The sequence below is a fragment of the Struthio camelus genome, chromosome 12 (assembly GCF_040807025.1).
Source record: "Struthio camelus isolate bStrCam1 chromosome 12, bStrCam1.hap1, whole genome shotgun sequence".
NCBI lineage: Eukaryota > Metazoa > Chordata > Aves > Struthioniformes > Struthionidae > Struthio > Struthio camelus.
The window spans coordinates 26,132,922-26,141,387 of NC_090953.1; the positions used below are offsets into that span (position 1 = coordinate 26,132,922).

Consider the following 8,466-nt stretch of genomic DNA (forward strand, 5'->3'; position numbering starts at 1 on the left):
AACTCTGTCTCTTCTGACCGAAACCTTTGTTTTGCAAAAATTTTGACAAGGTTCATCAGAAAGGACCGTGGCAAAGGAATGAGCAGGTCTGAATCTTGATCGAACCTGAGCAAGCAAGCCCGTTTAGCAGTGGGGGTGCATGCGCAGCTCAACCTTACAGTACCCTGGCCCCAGTGCTTCCCTGTTCCCAGTGCTAGGGTGCGCCAGGGCCCTGGGATGGCAGTGCTGAGTCCCAGCAGGGATACAACATCACAGGCTGTTACTGGTGGGCGATGAGGCTGGTCCATGCTGGGTCCAGGCCAGTATTGCTGCAGAGGAAAGTCCTTCAGTAATTTTTCCTGGTGTCTCCACTATGATGGCCTTGGGTGTATGGGAGTTGGGCGAGCTGTGTTGCCCACATCCATCCCAGCCTCTCACCCAGGACCGTTCAAGCCTCTTCCCAGCCTACCTTTGGGCTGGGCAGCCAAAAACCAGGCCAGCTCCTTGGCCCCAGGATCTGTGTGGTCTGGGGAAGGTAGAGGGGGCTGCAGGGATCAGTTATCCTTGGGGACCTGCTCAGAGACAACGGGGATATCCACAGCTGTCCTCCTGGCCTTGTCTGGGGCAGGGACATGATGGAGTTTTCCTCCCTGTCCTACTCTCATGTCTGATCCCCTCAGAGCCACGTCCCTGAGACTGACTCCCAGCCCCATGTCTGACCCTCTGCCTCACATCTGACCCTAGTCATGGCTGCATCCCTGCATGTGACCCCCAGCCCACTCGTATCTGACTCCCAACCACATCCTTGAAACCCTCAGAGCTGCATGCCTGTGTTTGACCCTCAGCCCCATTTCTGACCCCCAGCACAACGTCTGACCCCTCTCAACCCCATCCCCATTTCCTCCCGGACCTGCAGAGCTGTGCGGGTTCTGGGGTTGCAGCGAGGCATTGGTGCAGAGCTGTGCAGGTTCTGGGGTTGCAGCGAGGCGTTGGTGCAGGTGTGCTGGGGCTGTGGGTGCTGGTGCTGCTGCCAGGGGCTCTCGGGCAGGGACTGGGTGGGATATGGGATGGGGATGTTGGAGTGGGGGAAGAGGGGTGGGTAGAGGCAGGGCTCAGGCTGGTCTGCCTGGTTCTGTTCGCACACTGCCACCATGGAGCATGGTGTGCAGGAGAGGCAGGGCTCAGGCTTTGCTGCAGAAGGAACGGGCTGGGGTCCTCTTAGCTATCACGCTGTCTGTGGGTCTCTGTGGAGTGGCTTTTATGGTCCCCTGCGGCAGCATCCCACGCAGGTGACAGGATGCAGATAGCACGGTCTCTGCTGTCTCTATAGCAGGCAGTGGAAAGGTGCTCCAACAAGGAGCAGAGTGGCGCAGCGGAAGCGTGCTGGGCCCATAACCCAGAGGTCGATGGATCGAAACCATCCTCTGCTAGCAATTTTCCCCCCCGCCCCCTTTTTGCCTTACTGCCTCCATGCCGCACGCCCGAGGGCTGCGAGGTGCCAATGAAGGTCGTGCGGGCTCTTGGAATTACTTGGGTTGGCCCTAGCTGTGCAAAATGGAGGAAAGATCATGAGGAAAGGAAAAAATAAGTAGAGGTACAAGTGGCCCGTACGGGGATCGAACCCGCGACCTTGGCGTTATTAGCACCACGCTCTAACCGACTGAGCTAACCGGCCACGCTGAAATTGCTCTTCCCGGCTTGCCCTGCAGTGCCATGCGGGTGCGGCGCCGCGTATTTGGGGAGGGGAGGAAAGGAGGCAGCGAAGTAGCGGCGTCCTCAGCAGCAAAAGCGAGGTGGGAACAGGCCGGGAAAAAAAGAAAAAAAAATATTTTAGCAGAGGATGGTTTCGATCCATCGACCTCTGGGTTATGGGCCCAGCACGCTTCCGCTGCGCCACTCTGCTCTTCTGCAGGACAGTCTTAATCACTGCCTCTAATAGCGGCAGCGGTGTTTGCCCTCTCCCACCTCCACCTCCACCCTGGGACTACTCCCATGGGGGCCCTGTGGAGTGGGGTGAACAGTGGTGGCACCCTCATCCCAGCAGCGCACCCATCCCGTGCGAAATGACACCATAATAGCCCTGGTGTCCCCTCAGCAGGTCATGAACGATTGCGTGAACATGCAAATGGCTGAGTGGCTATTTTGAGTGGCTGCCCATCTGCTGGGAGTATCAGCTCTGAACTCCCTGAGAAGGGAAGTGAAGGGTACCCCTGTGTCCCTGAAAGCCAAACCCAAAAGATGCCTCTCTGGGTGGCTGGCCTGTTCTTGGCCAGCCTTGTGGTAGCTGTCATTTGCCTGTTGGATACAACTGCCTCTTCATAGGCTTGTATGAAAAATGAACAAGTTCCTGGTGGGGAGTGTAAAAGAATGAAAGTGGGTGTATTTTTGCACAGGTTTCTTTCAAATCTGGGGACCTGGCTTGCAAATGCCAAAAAATGCTGGCAGGTGGGAGAGTTAAAAATTTTGAAAAAAAAAAAAGAAAACAAAAAGCATGGGGACTGCACGTTCATCACCTCACACACTTCAAATCCACCTCAAGGTGCATCAGCTAGTTCACACTAGTTCCATGCAGCAAGACTTTGGTGTGAAAGGAGGATACCCTACTGGTGCTGAGATTTGGCTCCCTTTCTGGAGGAGAAGCTAAGACTGTCACTTGTGCAGCTTTCTCAGTGCAGAGCCCGTTTGGCCTTGCAAAGAGTGTGTAGCAACAACTGCCCTTCTTCCTCCATCCTCACTCGCAAAGGTTTGGTTTCACACTGGTACAAGGAAGTTGGCGGGGTGGGGGGAGGGGAGAACCTCCTAGAAGCTGGTGTTATGCCACATCAGTGGCACACAGATCTTTTGACTAAGCCCTTTCCCCTTCTTCTCTCCTGGGACGGCATCCTCAAGAGTTGCTGACCTTCTTAAGATGTTCCTGCCTTGTAGCACTTCTCTACTTGAGGCATCTTGCCAGACTCTGCTGCTAGCACAGCATGCCACCAGTGGTGTAGCAGCCAGACCTGGTCCTGAAGCCAGTCAGGCCCATCACCAGCCACATTTGGTCCTGCTTGCTTAAGCCACCTAGGAGTGCAGGACCTCCAAGGGCTCTGCACCAAGTTCCTCCTCAGCTATATGCATCATGTCACACATGCTTGGCCTTGGACACCCAGAGATGTGGAAGGCAGCCAGTCAAGGACTGGAAAAGGGCTTGACAGGGCTAATAGCTGACAGGGCTAATAGCTAGTCCAGCTCACAGGGCTTTTGCTGCTTGTGTGGTGAGCGTCTGGACCTTGTCCCATGTCGGCATACTGAGGTTCTGAGTGTGTGCTGGGGCCCTGCTCAGAGAATATGGCTTTTCCTGTTTAAGGCCACTTTGCCATGTGTGAGTCCAAGACCTAGACCACTTCTAAAGAGGATGCAGACTGGATAAAAGGCAACCTTTTGCCCTAGGAAAAGTCAAGCAGTGGAGCAGGTTGTGCAGGGAGATTGTGCAGCTTCTGTAGCTGGAGATTTTCAAGACCTGACTGGATAAAGCCCAGAATAATATGGTCTCACCCCAACAGCTGAGCCTGCATGAGGAGGGACTAGGCATCTCCTGAGGTCCCATCCAGCCTGAGTTTTTCTATGCCTCCAGGGGAGCATGTGTGGTACTAGAAACCAGGTGTCACGAGGTCCCAGGTGTGCTTAGGAGGGAACAAGGAGCAGGGCAGGCTGCAGGTCCATGAGAAATGATGGTTGTCACTCCAAGCACAGAACCTAATCCATGGTGAAGTTCTGCTCGGTCACTCTTCCACCAAGCACTTTGACAGGGTGTTCCTCCAATATTTCGGCACACAAGCAAGTCATCTGCAGAGACCCCTCGATCTAGAGCCTTGTCTCTCCCTTTGTATAGCCTGATGGGAAGTCCTTCTTCTCAAGGGGTCCTTATTACAGTACATCTCCCTGGAGGTGCTTCATGTTTTATTGCTCCACTGCTGCATCTTGGCATACTGTTTTCCATTGTACTCGTGTTCCCCTACTGCACAGAGGGGTTTGGAATTGCACCTGCCCTTGCTCTCTAATTTGCTTTTGAGCTGTTTTTTTGCAATTCAACCTAGTCTTGGTTTGCAGTTCTGTACAGTAGCAATACTCGGTTCTGGCATCATGTGACAACATCTCATGCAGCACAGTTCCTAACCATTACCCCATGTGGCCGGGGATGTATCATGCTCATCTCTCCAGAAGAATGATGGATAAGGGACATGACGATTGGATGCAATTTCCTAACACTCCTCTTGAATGGCAGCTGGAGGCCTTTTGGGTTACTCATACAATGCCTAAACATCCCTTGATCAAGTTGCCCACATAGGCATTATTTGAAATGTCCTTGGGTGTCTGCAATCTCCATGGTTATTTCTTTTACGTTTGGGCTGGCAGATATAACACAGGCCTATGGGAAACACACCTTTTTTGCACTGAAAGCTGGAACTAGAATAGGATGACCTAGGATGTTTCTAGCAGCACTAGATGCCTATACTCAGGCAACCAAATCAAGCTCCTCTCAGCTGTTCAGCTGAATCACTCCTTAAATGCTACTGATCATATTGGCTATATTGTGATTGACTTTGATGAGCATGTAAGCACTAACTTACGTATAGATATGTACAGTTAGATGTCTTAATCTTGAACTGAGTCCCATCCCTATACTCAATCAATTGAATGTCTCTTCTTACTCTTTACTGTCTGGTAGGAGGAACTGACTGCCACGGGATGAGCTGTATTGATATGTCAGCAATCAGCATATTTTCCATGAAAATATTCATGACTTTTTTTTCCAGACTTTTCTGGAATTTTGCTGCACATTAGATTTTTTTGTATGCTGGAGTCATGTTTTCTTATGACAATGGTTAATTTTATACACTCTTGAAGGTTAATCATTGCATACAAAACAGGCAAAAGGTTTAAAGACACTGTAATTAATGTACAGATTTTATAGCTCGGTTCTGGTAGCCTACACAATATTTTGGCTTACATTAAGTATACTTACATTAAGTATATGTATTAATTCAATACATAGATGATTGACATTTCTTAGTATTTTCCAACAAAAGGTAAAATGACCAAACTCTTTAAAGGCTTTGAGGAACATTAATTCATTTCAAGTGTGAACGATTTTCAGAAAATCAATGATACTGTCTGGGCAGAGACATCTTGCTGAAGAATTGTCTCTTTCCAAATATCTTCCTCAGGGCATTTTTTACTTCTTTGTACTACTTCATCTGTAGATGATCAGGTTCATCATAGGAGTTATTACTGTGTAAGAAAGAGCCACCAATTTCTTGCTGTTTAGTGAAAGACTGGACTTTGGCCTTAAATGGATCAGGCCAGTTCTGCAATAGAACAGTGTCACCACCACGAGATGAGCAACACGGGTGGAGAAAGCTTTGCGTCTCCCCTCAGTGGATGGCATTTGGAGGATGGCACAGATTATCTGTATGTAAGATGCTGCTATTAAGATAAACGGGATCAAAACAATTATAACAGTAGCGATGAACACAAGAAGCTCAAACAAGTACGTGTCTGAATAAATCAGGTCCAGAGTAGGAGAAATATCACAGAAGAAATGCTCAATCTCCTTTGAGCTGCAAAAAAAGGTAGCTAAACAGCCGACCAATAAGTCCTACAGCAAGTGGAACAACAGAAACCCAACATGCAGTGATCATATGAAGACACACTCTCCGGTTCGTTGTGGTGGCATAAAGCAAGGGATGGCATACAGCCACGTATTTGTCATATGCCATACCACCCAAGAGGAAACACTCAGAAGTGACAAAGAATATGACAAAGAAAAGTTGAAGAGCACAGGCAGAAAAGGATATGACCTTTCTCTCTAGCAACAAAACTACAAGCATCTTGGGCACTATGCTTAATGAGAAGCAAATTTCCATTAAAGACAAGTTTTTGAGAAAATAGTACATAGGAGTGTGCAAGGCAGGGTCAGTGGTTGTAATTACAATGATGAGAACGTTCCCGTCATTGTGATCAAGAACATCAGAATGATTCCCTCAGAGAGGAAGAACTGAAGGGTGGCAAGGTGGGAGAACCCTTGCAAGGTGAAATCGGTCTCATTTCTGAGCCATGGTGCTTTGGCAGCTTCCATCCGAAAGAGGTGTTCCTCACAGCTTTCCCAACTCAGCCTGCATGACCCAATATGGAAGAAATAAAGAAGAAAATGTTTATAGGGATGAAGATATAATAGTGAACTGCTCTGCAAACAGTTCCGTTAGTCAGTAGGCTGGATGATCAACTATAGATGGGTAAGTAACACCTATCTATAATAAAACACCAATAAACAGTCCTTATGGTAAAAACAAGGAAATAAGAAAAACAGTCACATTAAATGCAGAAAAATGAAGTTTTGCCCCTTTGTTTTGCCTATAGTTTGCTTATTTAGCCTCTTTAATTAAGCTATGATGTTGCCGTTTCTAATTGGCATTTCAGGTCAACTGATTTTTTTTGGAAAAATATTTTCATCAGCAATTTATGTATTTTATTTTATCTGTGCAAAATGTGGGTTTATTTCTTACAGAACTGCAATTTAATTAAAATATTTGCTTTATTTTTAGAAAAAAAATTTCCCCTTGTTTTCACACACATATACAAACATGTGTGTGTATATATACATATACACGTGTATATGTGTGTGTGTGTGTGTGTGTGTGTGTGTGTGTGTGTGTGTGTGTATTTTTATATATATACACACAACATTAAAAATGGACAATAAATTTGTTGATTGTACATTTGTATTTTTGACGATTTGAAGTGTGGACAAAACATATATTTGGCTATTCAGTCTCATCACTATTAAAATATAAACTAATGACTTGCTAAATTTATGTTTTTTTAGTTATCATCATTCTTTATTCAGGTCCCTGAACAATTGCTTATTGATTCCGTGTTTTAAGAAACCTTCTTCCCGTAGGCCTCTACAATCTACCTGTCCATGTTTAGATGTTTGCAATGCAGGTATCCATAGCTGAGGTAAATGTTTAAATTACATCTGTGGCTGGTGTAAAGCTGAGTAGACTGAGAAGGTAAGTCAGAAATCTAGATTGTATTTCCTCACTTTATTCAGGTATCTTCATGGGTATCACTACCTGGAAGAACCTGTTTCTCTATATTCCTTATCACAGAAAGGAGTAGCTAAATGCATTGCAGAGAGCAATATTAGGTGAGAAAGGTTGTACCTGATAGTTTGCAGTTAAGGGACCCTCCAACTTGCACGTTGATCACCAGCACTGGTTGACCTTCCTATGTTTTCTTATAGTAAAACAAAGCTCCAAGTCTGCATTCTTATACAGCATAACCCCTTTCGGTATGTTTTTCCAACACATTTGTTTTCTATAATATGTCCTGCCTCCACCTGCAAGGCAGGAATGAAATTATAAATTTAAACAGGCCATAGCGTCTGATAGCGTCTGTTGTTTTTAAAAATACAAGTGAGCTATTTCCGTTCTGATGGCTTTTCAACTCCAGTTCCATTTGCTGACTTCTTGGAAAATACCTCACGTAGTACACCGCTTCTTAATTTGATGCATTCTTTTTCTAAATGCTTTTGTTTAATTACTTGAATGAGATATATGGAATTCCTACTTCAGAAATGAGGATGAGAATAAGATGGTGTTTGAAATATGCAGCATAAACCAATATAGTCTGAAATGTGAGAGCTTAGGTCAGGTGTGATGAGTTCTTCCACTGAGACATGAAAAATTTGTGTTCAGTATAAAATGACAACGCAAGTTCTTGGTGATGTTTTCTTGTCTTCCGGTGAGATGAAGATTTTCACAGGCACATACACAGTCAAACATACAGCTTAGAGTAAAATTCAGAGAGATCACCTACTAAACTTCCTTCAGCAAGTTTGAATAGTCTAGTGTATAACTGTAAAGATATTATGAAATGGGATTTCTTTTTCCCTCCAAATTATATGGATTAACTACTAAGAAATATATACTTTTGAATTCTAATGTATCATTTAGTCTCAAATTTGAACATGTGTATAAAATTATATGAAATCAATTACTTCTAAAATAACAATATCTCAATGAACTTTCTATTAAAGGGAAAGGAAATGCCAGCCTGGACACTTTAGGGATATTACTATTGTGAGTAGCAATAGCACTATTATTAGGGCAACTGTAGTAAACAGTTATTCAGAATATTTTTGCAATAATAAAAGTATAACCTAAAAATCTAATATGTGGTAGTCCATCATGTGGTGACAGACTCTGAGAGCTCATATGTAATTATTACAGTTGCATGTGAAAATTTTCTTTCCTCACTGAAAAAGAAAAAAGAAATGGGAAAATAATTCAAAGGAAAACCATTGCTCAGAATAGAAGTGCTATTGTATTGTCCATAGCTCAAAACTCATTTGAAGCTTTTCAAAAATTCAAGAATGTGCTGATACACATCCCTCCTTGTCCTTCACATCCCTGGACAGAATGATTTGCTCCATATTCTTCCCAT

At 45.2% G+C, this 8,466-nt stretch overlaps 3 non-coding genes and 1 pseudogene across 3 annotated transcripts; 1 reads left to right on the forward strand and 3 right to left on the reverse strand.

Moving 5' to 3' along the window:
* The first annotated feature begins 1,337 nt into the window (after nt 1–1,337).
* Nucleotides 1,338–1,409, forward strand: TRNAM-CAU (transfer RNA methionine (anticodon CAU)). The gene has a single exon. It is a non-coding gene; the product is annotated as a tRNA-Met (tRNA).
* Nucleotides 1,410–1,580: 171 nt separating this feature from the next.
* On the reverse strand, nt 1,581–1,654 carry TRNAI-AAU (transfer RNA isoleucine (anticodon AAU)). The gene has a single exon. It is a non-coding gene; the product is annotated as a tRNA-Ile (tRNA).
* A 156-nt stretch (nt 1,655–1,810) lies between these two features.
* Nucleotides 1,811–1,882, reverse strand: TRNAM-CAU (transfer RNA methionine (anticodon CAU)). Its single transcript has one exon. It is a non-coding gene; the product is annotated as a tRNA-Met (tRNA).
* A 3,330-nt stretch (nt 1,883–5,212) lies between these two features.
* On the reverse strand, nt 5,213–6,097 carry LOC138068930 (olfactory receptor 10A7-like; annotated as a pseudogene).
* Between the last annotated feature and the right edge of the window lie 2,369 nt (nt 6,098–8,466).